This window comes from Asparagus officinalis, chromosome 7, assembly GCF_001876935.1.
Source record: "Asparagus officinalis chromosome 7, Aspof.V1, whole genome shotgun sequence".
Classification (NCBI taxonomy): domain Eukaryota; kingdom Viridiplantae; phylum Streptophyta; class Magnoliopsida; order Asparagales; family Asparagaceae; genus Asparagus; species Asparagus officinalis.
Genome location: NC_033800.1, coordinates 63,094,027 through 63,106,857, shown reverse-complemented (window position 1 = coordinate 63,106,857; position 12,831 = coordinate 63,094,027).

Sequence of the window (12,831 nt, the reverse complement as noted above, 5' to 3'; positions counted from 1 at the left end):
GGATTATTATACATTAAAAGTAAAAATTATGATACACATATACTAAATTTACATTCAGTCAAAATAAAGAAAAACACCGAAATTGTGGGATATAGCCCATGTGATTATGAAGAAGATGAAGTGAAATCACAAAAGCATGTCAATCAACAAGTCATTATGTGATACATAATATATAGATGAGAAAAAAAATTTGGGCTTGTCGAGAAAATACAATCTCATGCACCGTATAGTAATATTAAGCAAAAGTTCAAGTAAAAAATATGTAGACACAAAGAAAGACAGTATATATGATTTTTCCTTTTCAAATTTTTATTTTTCAAATTTTTAAGAAACCAAAGGGAAAGAAAGAGAAATTTTTATTTTTGTTTAAAAAATAGAAAATGTAAGAAAAAGGAATTTTTATTTTGTTTTTATTTTAAATAAAAAAGAAAACAAAAAATAAAAGAAAGAAAGAAAGAAACTTAACTAACTAGACCTCCAATGATGGAGTACCTAATTCCTATATCAAACAGGACATGATTTTGTGATAAGATCAGCTAGTTGATCATTTTGCACAAACTCTATTTTAGTGTCCTTGTTAAGGATATGATCTTTAAGACTGAGTTTAGCAAGAGGCTAAATAAGGGGTTAAGGGGGTTTAACCCTCTATTAGCCTGCCAAATAGAAAAAAATGCCAAGGGTTAACAAACCTGCTCGTGAGCCCAACAATCCATTTAACCCGTCAATAGAAGGGTTTACTATTACCCGTGAGAATGCGGAACAAGGCTTGTTCCGCCTTCTCACACGAGGGTAGGCAGCGGAATTAGGAGGAAAATATTTTCATTTGGATCTTGTGAGGGTAGGCAGCGGAATTCAGAAGAAAATATCTTTAGAGATCCCTGTAAAATCTACTTCTTTCCCTCTAAATTTTTCCTCTAAAAATTTTCCTCTACTTTTTCCACCAGAGAGATCTTTCGTAACTATTAATAGGAATATTTTAGGGGGAACAATCAAGAAGAGAGAATTTTTTTTTTCATAGTGGGATTTTCTCAGAATACACTCAAGCGAAGTGATAGGTCGTTGATTTTGTTTTACTCTCAGTTTTTAAAATTTTAATAATCTAATTTTTATACATAGAACTATGCCGATTGTTAATTTTGTTTTTTAATAATCTAAGTTTTACTCTTAGAATACACTCAGCTTAGAATACACTCAGCCGATTGTTAATTCTGTTTTTTACTATCATTATAATTTCTTACATTTAATAGTGTAAACATTTTTAGTGTTGTCAATAGCGGCTTAACAGATGGAATTTTGATACGTTTTTAATAAAAAGGTTAACATTGTTAGCAAAGTTGCTTTGAATTTGGATTGAATTCAAGATGATGTGAATTGAATTATTGTAAAGACTAATTTTAAGTCCAAATGTTGATTTCTTTGTAGATTAGATTTTTTTTGGTTCAAAAAGAATGCAATTATAAGATGTATACATATGGATTGTGTTAGGTCTCATGTTTATGAGCCTACTATCTAATCTAGTTTTAATGATTAACAAATAATTCCTAACATCGTTTGTCGAGTATTTGTATTTACTTGTTAGGAATCATACACAAAGATCCTAGTTGGAGGTTGGATGGACTTGCACTTTCACGATCATATTCAAAGGAGGTTGGAAGGATAACGGAATGAAGCTGTCGCAATTCAAGTCAAGATTCATCATCGCTTCATTCGCAATCAAGGCAAGCTTAACAAAGACTTTTTAGCTTGGGTATATAGTTTCTAGTTTAGTTTTTATACTTTGTGTGATTATACTTAAAAGCTCAAATATTACACGCGCCTTCTCACACGAGGGTAGGCAGCGGAATTAGGAGGAAAATATTTTCATTTGGATCTTGTGAGGGTAGGCAGCGGAATTCAGAAGAAAATATCTTTAGAGATCCCTGTAAAATCTACTTCTTTCCCTCTAAATTTTTCCTCTAAAAATTTTCCTCTACTTTTTCCACCAGAGAGATCTTTCGTAACTATTAATAGGAATATTTTAGGGGGAACAATCAAGAAGAGAGAATTTTTTTTTTCATAGTGGGATTTTCTCAGAATACACTCAAGCGAAGTGATAGGTCGTTGATTTTGTTTTACTCTCAGTTTTTAAAATTTTAATAATCTAATTTTTATACATAGAACTATGCCGATTGTTAATTTTGTTTTTTAATAATCTAAGTTTTACTCTTAGAATACACTCAGCTTAGAATACACTCAGCCGATTGTTAATTCTGTTTTTTACTATCATTATAATTTCTTACATTTAATAGTGTAAACATTTTTAGTGTTGTCAATAGCGGCTTAACAGATGGAATTTTGATACGTTTTTAATAAAAAGGTTAACATTGTTAGCAAAGTTGCTTTGAATTTGGATTGAATTCAAGATGATGTGAATTGAATTATTGTAAAGACTAATTTTAAGTCCAAATGTTGATTTCTTTGTAGATTAGATTTTTTTTGGTTCAAAAAGAATGCAATTATAAGATGTATACATATGGATTGTGTTAGGTCTCATGTTTATGAGCCTACTATCTAATCTAGTTTTAATGATTAACAAATAATTCCTAACATCGTTTGTCGAGTATTTGTATTTACTTGTTAGGAATCATACACAAAGATCCTAGTTGGAGGTTGGATGGACTTGCACTTTCACGATCATATTCAAAGGAGGTTGGAAGGATAACGGAATGAAGCTGTCGCAATTCAAGTCAAGATTCATCATCGCTTCATTCGCAATCAAGGCAAGCTTAACAAAGACTTTTTAGCTTGGGTATATAGTTTCTAGTTTAGTTTTTATACTTTGTGTGATTATACTTAAAAGCTCAAATATTACACGCATACACATTTTCATTTTATAGCTTTCAAGTTAAATCGTATAAAATATGAAAAAAAAGTTATATACATATACATATATAATTGTTTCATATTTATCATCTTTATTTGGAAAATAATGTGCTTATGGATTAAAAACTTGTTTATATTATTTTATATCTTTCATCAAGTCTATTAATCTATTGAAAAGTATTTCAAAACTTGTTTGGAATGATTTCATCAAAATCAAATTTTGATGATTTCGTACTCTTAAACAGTTTTCAAAATACATGAGTTTTCACAATTGGGAAATAAAATTTGAAAATTTTATTCTCTAACATATTCATCTTCATATATACAAACATTTTCCCAATTTTTATTAATTTTGGAGTTGTTTTGTTATTTTAAATTGAATTTACAAAAATAAGTTTTCAGCAGTTTTCAGAATCTAGAATATCTGTTTTAAAACAGTGAGTTCTCACAAATGCGAAGTGATATTTCAGAAATTTTTTCTCTAACATTTTTATATTCATGTGTATAAATGTTTCCCTATTTTTGGAGGTGTTTTGCTATTTTAGATTAAATTTAGAAAATCAGTTGTGCAAAATTTCAGAATCTGTTGGGCATGTTTTCAGTCGACTGAACAGTGTTAGTCGATCGTGAATAGTGCCTCAGTTGACTGAACAGTATCAGTCGACCGAGAAGAAGCATTTTTTAGCATTTTGAAGTTTCAGTATAACAGTCGATCGATGCAAAGCATCAGTCGGCTGATAACGGTCAGATTGCATTGTTACGACTAGTTTTTGTTTTGATGATGAGGCTATATATATGCCTCATAACCAATTTGTTTTACTTAAAAAAGTTTTTAAAAAGTGTTTTTACCAGTTTTTAAGAGTTTATCAAGAAATCTAAGTGTGTTTGTTTCTTGTGAAAAGAGATTCACAAGTTTGGATATCAATTTCATTGTTGAGGGTTTCATGTAGAACCCCATAATTTTTATAATGAATACATGTGAATTATTAGTGATAAATAATTCTTTTATGATAAATAATCATATATATTATAGATAAATATGATAACCAGTGTTTGGGAACCCAATATATATTATAGATAAATATGATAACCAGTGTTTGGGAACCCAACAAGTGATTCTATGTGAGAGAAATCAAGTGGAGTGACCAGCATGTTGTTAATCAGGCTTAGAAGGCATTTTTTTCTGCTGAGCGGTCGACCGCACTGGGCGCGGCGGTCGACCGCACAGCAGACAGAGATTTTTTTTTCTAGGTTCGAGTCTAAACGGGTTTCGGGTCGGGTTATGGGCTTAGTATATATTCTAATGAACCCGAGAGAGCCCTCTTTTCATCTGAAATCAAAAACCCTAGCCCCCTCTCTTCCCTAAAACCCTAGTTTTCTTTTCTTGGTGATTTGGGAGGAGTTTCAAAACCCTAGTTTTCTTTTCTTGGTGATTTGGGAGGAGTTTCAAAGGATTTGCAGCGGGTTTTTGGAGGGATTCAGCGAAGGAAATCGTTCTCGTGATTTGGGAGGAGTTTCAAAGGATTTGCAGCGGGTTTTTGGAGGGATTCAGCGAAGGAAATCGTTCTCCTACAGACCTAGGGTTCATTTATCACTAGAGGCGAATAACATCTCGCCCAACCTCACCCTCTTTGTTTTTCATGCTTTATTTGAGCTTTAATTTGGTCTTATTGAGCCTAAATCGTATTTTATGAGTAGAAAATAGATCATTTTGGTATATGATGTAAGAACTAAGTATTTCAGATTTTAAAGTTCACCAACAAATTTTTATTTATGAGATCTAGATCTAAAAACGTGTTTAGCAAAAGTCAAATCTTGTTTTCACTGTTTTAAAAAACATTTAAATCATGTTTATATGTTTGGGATCTTTGTGATAGATTTTAAATGTTTAAATTTGTTGTTTTCTGCCAAATATCATACTAGAAACATTAGTACTTTAAATATCATAAGAAATCATTTTGTGCATATGTTTCGAAGCTGACAGAAACCCAAATCTGGGCTCTGTCTACTTCACGGACGGTCGACCGCCGATCGCGTAGAAGGGCAGAGCCTGTCTGCCCTTCGTGCGGTCGACCGTGGTGGGCGCTGCGGTCCACCGCTGAGTGATCCGCTGAGCAGATAGTTTCTGCTCAGCGCGCGGTCGACCGGAGTGTCCTCTGCGGTCGACCGCCGCATAGTTTTGAGCTCAGTGCTGTTTGGCGCTGTGCGCGGTCGACCGGAGTGACCTTTGCGGTCGACCACCGCATAGATTTTCTACCTTGTTGGTTTTTGTTGAGCATTACGCCTGTTGGGGGATTTTTCCTCGATTTCCTGACTTTGGTCTTCAATCTTACTATGTATCTATGCATGATAGATGAGCTGAGGGTACCAGTTTAGAATTTGCACACCGAGTCGAGTGTGAAATCTGTATAGGAGATCTTTCTATGTATATTAGCGATGTTTGCACAGTCCTCGTGTTGGACTAAAATCCATAGGAGTCCTCATGTTGGACTATAATCTATTTCAGTCCTCGTGTTGGACATTTACTCTTTTGTAACATGAGTTGGTACATCACTATATTTGGTTCGTGTATTAGACACTTGTATTAACCCTGCATATGGCACTTTACATGAGGTTATGACATGACACTTATGTAGGCTATGACATGACACCTATGTTAGTTATGACGTGATTCAGTATTTATGTTCTGAGATGGGTTGTATTTTCTCTTTATTATTGTTTCTGTATTAGGTTTCGGGTTTGGTATTTAGGGATTTACAATTTGAGATACAAGGAATATACATGAGGGTTTCCTTGTTTGGATTATTTCGCTCGACGTACCTATGCTCGTGTTGAAATTTCCTAAGTATTAAAACCCATTATATTTTAGGATAATTGATTATTATACAACGAGCCCTTTTCCCTTGGGGTTGGTTGTGATGTTGCTCGCTAGCGCTTTGACGCTCGTTGTCCCTCCCCCTTTCAGGTAACGAGCCAGGAGCCCGGAGAGTCGCAGGTTGATGGCGACATACTTTAGTGTTCAGCTATCTATTTTTAGCTATGTTTTATTTTGGAGCTCCATTGTAGTTGTTGTTAGACATTTGAGGACTATTTTCTAGATGTTGTAAAGGCTGCATGCCTTATTTCCTTTACTCAGATATTTTGTATTTGGGACTTGTTGAGGATTTTAGTTTATCTACTTCAGTCATTGACTATGTATTTCTGTATGTTGGATGATAAGATATCTATTTGTTATCATTTCATCAGTTATCACTTGTATTATCTTTTACTTGCTTTTGTACCTACACCTGTTGTTGACTCTACTAGAGAGATGTTAATTATGATGGTGAAACATGTTATTGCTGTTGTTGACTCTACTAGAGAGATGTTAATTATGATGGTGAAACATGTTATTGCACGGTGTGGTGCATGTCAGGTTTGACATTCTTAGTTTTACCTTGGACTGCAGCCTTGTGTGAACCCAGGGCCTCACATTTCATCTTCAAGCTCTTACTCTCCTTGCCTTGGAGAAGTCTTCTAAACCCTCTCTTTATATTGTTCATATTTATTTGTGCTTAATTTTGTTTTATTCATTGATTACACACACACACACACACACACACACACACACACACATTTGAGCTTTAGTATATCACATATTGTATATTTGGGTTGCGGGTATCTTTCATCGAGAGAGAGCTTAATTTTTATTCTCGTCGTTTATATTAGAGAACAAATCTTGTATTTGTACTTTCATTGAGAAAACACATTGTATTACATAAGGACACTTAGAGGAGTGGTTGGGAGAAGAACGTGGTCAATTTCAAGAGGAGTGACTTGGTTGTAAAAGCCTACGGAGAGATAATAATTCCAAACACTTGAGGAAGATGACACAGGTTGACCAACACTTAGAAAAGTGTATTGTGTGATTATCAGCGTGTGAATTATAAAAGTTTTCGGTGAGCTTTAACAACCGATTGTGTAGTTGTGTTGGTTGATAGTGGAGAATCTCCTCGAGGTGAGGAGCGGAGACGTAGGTCAAGGGTTGACCGAACTCCGTGATTATATTATTTGTTTGTGTTTTCCATTGGTGCACTTATCATTGTCTCATTTTTTATATCGCCTATTGCTCATTGTATATCTTTGCATATTTTATTGTATATCACATTGTTAGGATATATTAGTTAATAAGTTTTATTTTGGCATCGAAATTGGATTAGATTAGTAAATACCCTATCCCCCCCCCTAGGGTACTTTCAGATTGAATTCTTGTTAAAATAGATTATTTTAAGACCGAGTGTTGATGGTTAAGTGGATTAGATTTTTGTTAGGAACGAATGCAGTTAAAATTTATATATAAGTGATTATGTAGAAGTTCTTGGTTTTTGCATCACCATAATATTTAGATTAGTTAGCCAAGTACACAATATCTCATGCATCGGGAAATTTTAGGATTTTAATGCAATTAGTTTTGCATTAGATATCATGCGGAGTATGAGCCTGAGATTTTAGTTTCATAATAATATTTATGATCCTGATAAAACTCTGTTTGTATAATTCAAAAAGGTAAAGGAGATCGTGAGCTTTAATATGAGCTGATAATCACATTTTATTACAATTTTATACCCTAATTATCTATTTTATATGAATAAATATACCACTAATAATTATTTTTATCTTTAATTGCAGAATAAATCTCAAAAATCCCATATCTCAACAAAAGCCCATTGATTTAATGGAGAAATGAAGCAAAGAAACCCATTGAAAAATTAATTGTTAAATTATCCAAAAGCCCAAGCTAAGAAGAAGAATTAAAGCCCAAAATGCCAAAGGCCCAAGCCCAAAAGCCAAACACAAGAAGAAACTACGGGCTGAAAAAGGAGAGAAATAGCCATCGATAAGCACATCGATGGGCATACTGATAAGCCTATTTATGCACCTATCGATGCGCTTATCGATAGCCACATGAGTTCGTTACGAATCAAATGCTAAAATTTATTGTTTTTGGATAAGATTTTAATCCAATGGCTCTCATTCACTGATGTTTACTATAAATAGGGGTAAAGAGTGAGGGGTTAATGGTGTGAAAATTTTTGTAACTCCATTTGGAGAGGAGGGCCACTCTTAATTGAGAAGACCTTCTAAATTTGTAACTTTTGTTAAAATTAATAAAATAATTTTTTTACCATTTTAAATATTTCTTCTCTTTGTTGGATGATGAAGATGGAGAGGAAGAATTATTTAGAGGTTTGCATTTCTTTTATTTTTCTCTTTTATTTATTTTTTATTGCTTATTAGTGTAGATTTATTTCCATGCTTATAATTAGATTTTATTTTTTTGTTAAATAGCCAAGAGGCTAGAACCCTCTTGCATTAGATTTATTTCATGCTTATAGATTAGATTTATTTTATACTTATAGAGTAGATTTATTTTCTTGCATTTAATTCTTGTAATTTATTTTATAGTTTAGATTTTACAATTTATTTTGTAGTTAGATTTTAATTTCTTGTACTATTCACCTTGAGGCTAGAACCCTCTTGGGTTTAGTTTTTCTTTTTTGTTTATTTTTATTTTCTTTGATTCGCCTTTAGGCTAGAACCCTCTAGGGAATCGCTTTTTTCTAAGAAATGGGTTCAATTTTAGATTATCCATATCTTTAATTGAATCCACCATCTTTACTTTCTTGAATTTTATTTTTCATTCTTGATTTTTATTTGTTCTTGATTTTTCCTTCTTGCCTTGTTGATCACATTTATATTATCACTTACACTCTCAAATATATTCATTTACACAATCATTTTTATTCTCTCCATCTCTCCACAATCACATTCACTCATCACTCCTATTTGTCACGCACACAACATAAGAACCGATTTTATATTTTCTCCTACAAAACACCTTCCTCGTGGGATCGATATCTTTATCTATAACTTGACACGGTTGTGCACTTGTAACATTTTTGATACATGTTTTTGACGCATCAAGTTTTTAGCGCCGTTGCCGGGGAAAAATACCGACGAAGCTTAGGAATTTCTAGAGAGTCTATCTGAGAAAACAATGCAATGAGAACACTGTGATGACATGGTTTCATCAGTTCCCCATTCTAAGTCTAGTGGTCTTTCCTTGGAGTCAAACATTGATTCTGAAACGAAGATGGCGACAATTCTGCGGAGGTTAGAAGCCTTAGAAATTAAGGAACGAGCTCCAGCTCAAATCAATCATGTTTCTGCCCTAGGATGTCATAATTGTCAGTCTCCTACCCACGTTTCAGAGGAATGCCCTTTCCTAGGAAACAACAATGCATTAGAACAGATGAACGCTATATTCTAGCGTCCTAGAAATGATCTATTTTCTCCAACCTACAATCCAGGTTGGAGAAATCATCCTAACTTTGCATGGAATCAAGTAAATTCTCCCATAACTTAAAACTTCACTCCCGCTTTGACCCAACATTTTTCTAGGGAAAACACAGTTCCTTTCAATTCTCATCCACAATTTTAATAACCCAATCTGCTGTATCAAAATCAGTCTCCTCTTCATCAAGCTGTAATTCAGACTCCTCACAATCCAGGTTTAGAAACCATAATTAAGGCCTCTACTCAAACCACGAATATGTTGACTCAAACATCTAGCACGTTGAATTCCTTCATGCAATCAACCGGACAAATGCTCAACTCCAACACTCAAGCTATAGCTAGATTAGAATCTCAACTTGGTCAACTAGCTAGTGCCGTGAGTGAAAGAGAGAAAGGAAAATTTTTGAGTCAACTCGTGGTCAACACTAATAACACAGGATGCAGTTCATCCTATGAAGCTCAAGTGAATGCAATCCATTCACTTCGGTCGGGTAGACACGTCGATAATCAAGTGAAAACTCCTCCAAGTCAAACTCTTGATCTAGTACAAATTCTTTCTCCTTCTCCTTCTGATGAATCTATTCAACAATCACCCCCCTCAGATGACCAAGAACCTTAACCCGAACCTGAGCCTGCTTTTGATAGATTTAGACCGGTTGCTCCCTTTCCAGATAGACTCAGGCCTTGGAAACACTCTCCTCAGGAGGAGAAGATCCTAGAAACATTCAAGCTAGTTAAGGTCAATATTCCTCTCTTAGATGTAATTGAACAAATTCCATCTTATGCTAAATTTTTAAAAGAATTATGTACTAAGAAGAGGAGAATAAATGTTCCAAAGAAAGTCTTTTTAGCCGCCAATATCAGTGATATGTTATTAAATCTCATACCTTTAAAACGTAAAGATCCAGGTTCCCCCATCATTTCATGTATCATTGGTAATACTCACATTGATAAGACGCTTTTAGACTTAGGGGTTAGTGTTAATTTGCTTCCATATTCAGTCTACCAGCAATCTGAACCCAACCAAATGCACCTTGCAGTTGGCTGATAAATCTGTCAAGGTCCCTATGGGTGAGTTAGAGGATGTTCTGATTAAGGTTGGAGATTTTATTTTTCCAGTAGATTTTATAGTCTTGGAAACACAGCTTGTTTCCAATCCCAAAGGACAAACACATGTCATCTTAGGACGACATTTCTTAGCCACTTTTAATGCTCTCATCAATTATAGAACTGGTCAAATAAAGCTGTCCTTTGGGAATTTGACTGCCGATCTCAGTATTTTCAATCCAGGGGACCAACCAAATAATCAGCCTCTAGAAATAAATTACATTCAGGAAAGGTCAGAAGAAGAAGAAAAAGAAGAGTCTGATTTGAGTTTTGAGGAAATTTTTGGTGAGGAGTTGGAAATTTTAGAAATAGCAGACCAGGTCTTTGAGAATAATAAAACTGTGTTAAATATTTGTTGCTTTGGATTAAACTTTGAAGAACTCTTTCTTGATGAACTTAGATTCTTGGAGAATAATCAACAACCAAATTTTCAGAACTCAACCATGAATCTTGAGGTTGAGGAAAATGCTACAGAAGAATTAGTTGTTAGAAAATAAAACTTCACAGTATAAGAGTCTAAGTTCATTAAGAAATGTAAAATGCATGACACCAATAATACCTACCTTACTTTGTTGCAAGAATTACTGAACACCCCGAAATGCTTAGAATTTCACATTATTAATTATATCATTATGAATTTATTTAAAATCTGGGGAAGAATTTTTAACAATAAGGTAGGATTCAATGTAGAATACGAGCTTTTCATGTTGAACACTTTATGCTACATTGTTTGTTTTGTTTATTTCAGAATAACAAAAAGAATTTATTCTTCTCTCATTTGAGAGTTTCTTGTTCAGTTGTAAAAAAAAAAAAAAGAAAGAAGAAAAAAAAAAGAAAAAAAAGAATAAATTTTTGATTCTATCCTCCTCAGACCAAAGGTAATTGCAGATTTTTATTAACTGATCAAAGGTAAGTATTTTACTTCTTATCTGCTTTATTTTTTATCTGCTTTACTTTGTACATCATAGAGTTTGCATTGAGGACAATGTAAAATTTAGGTGTGGGGGTGGGAATTAGTTTTTTTTTCTCTTTATTTTACATTTTAGTTGCATTTTTGTTTTTTTCCCTTTTCCTAAAAAAATATAAAAATATCGTCACTTGCCAAATTGATAGAGTTATGTAATAATTGATTTATTTGATAAATTTTAAATTTTTTAATCTCTAGTTTGTTATTTACTCAAGTTTACCTTTTATGATAACTCTAAATAAATTTCTTAAGAAATGATTTTTAAAATAGTATACTTTACTTAAGCCTTAACTTAGATTTTTATTTAAAATAATGGAATTTATTCATGCTTAGCTTAGAGTTAAAAATAATTTTTCAAAGTATCTTGACTTACATATTTTTCAGAATATATATACATATACATATAAAAAATTGAAAAAGAAGAGTGCAAAAAATGGGCACCAAAAGAAAAAAAACTCTTGAATTCAAGGTGATTCTATCTTATAAAGCCTAAGTTGATCGAGTAATTAAGCCTAAGGAGTATTTTCATACTTAATGACCTAAGCCCAATTGGGTTGGGATCCAGTGGCCCAAAACTCATTAAATGGTCGCTTAGAAAGCCCGTTAAAGTAGAAAAAAATCACCAAGAAAGAAAGAGTTAAAAAAAAGTAATAATATAAAAAAAAAATACTAATAAATGTTTTATATATATAGTTATATTTGTATATATGATCTGGGAAAATATTTTAGATCAAGCAACTTGAATATTATTTTAAACAAAAAGTTAGCATGTTCTTTTCAAAACTTTTAAATTAAATTTCTAAGTTTGGCTTGGTTTTGTATTGCTGTAATGAGAAGATTTTCTAGGAAATTTACCTTAGAGTTATATATAAAAATATTTTCTTGAGTAATAACTAGCTTTAATTATTAAGTAAATTTAGTTATTCATTGACTTCTTTAATTTGGCAAGATGACCGAATTTTATGGGTATATTCACTGCAAACCCTCACAAGACTATAACTCGTCCACTAGGGTAACCTAGGGGTTTAAAGGCTTGTGGTATGCGCTAAATATAACCGCGATTCCTGCGAAAGTGAGTTAGGTTTTCTTTCATTTTTCTTTCTTTGCTAAAGGACTAGCAAAAGCTTAGGTGTGGGGGTATTTGATAATCATATTTTATTATAATTTTATACCATTATTATCTATTTTATATGAATAAATATACCACTAATAATTATTTTTATCTTTAATTGCAGGTTAATGAAGAATAAATCTCAAAAATCCCATATCTCAACAAAAGCCCATTGATTTAATGAAGAAATAAAGCAAAGAAGCCCATTGGAAAATCAATTGCCAAATTATCCAAAAGCTCAAGCTAAGAAGAAGAATTAAAGCTCAAAATGCCAAAGGCCCAAGCCCAAAAGCCAAACACAAGAAGAAACTGCGGGCTGAAAAAGGAGAGAAGTAGCCATCGATAAGCACATCGATAGGCACATCGATAAGCCTATCGATGCGCCTATCGATGCCCGCATCGATAAGCCTAATCGATGCCGGCATCGATAAGCCTATCGATGCGCTTA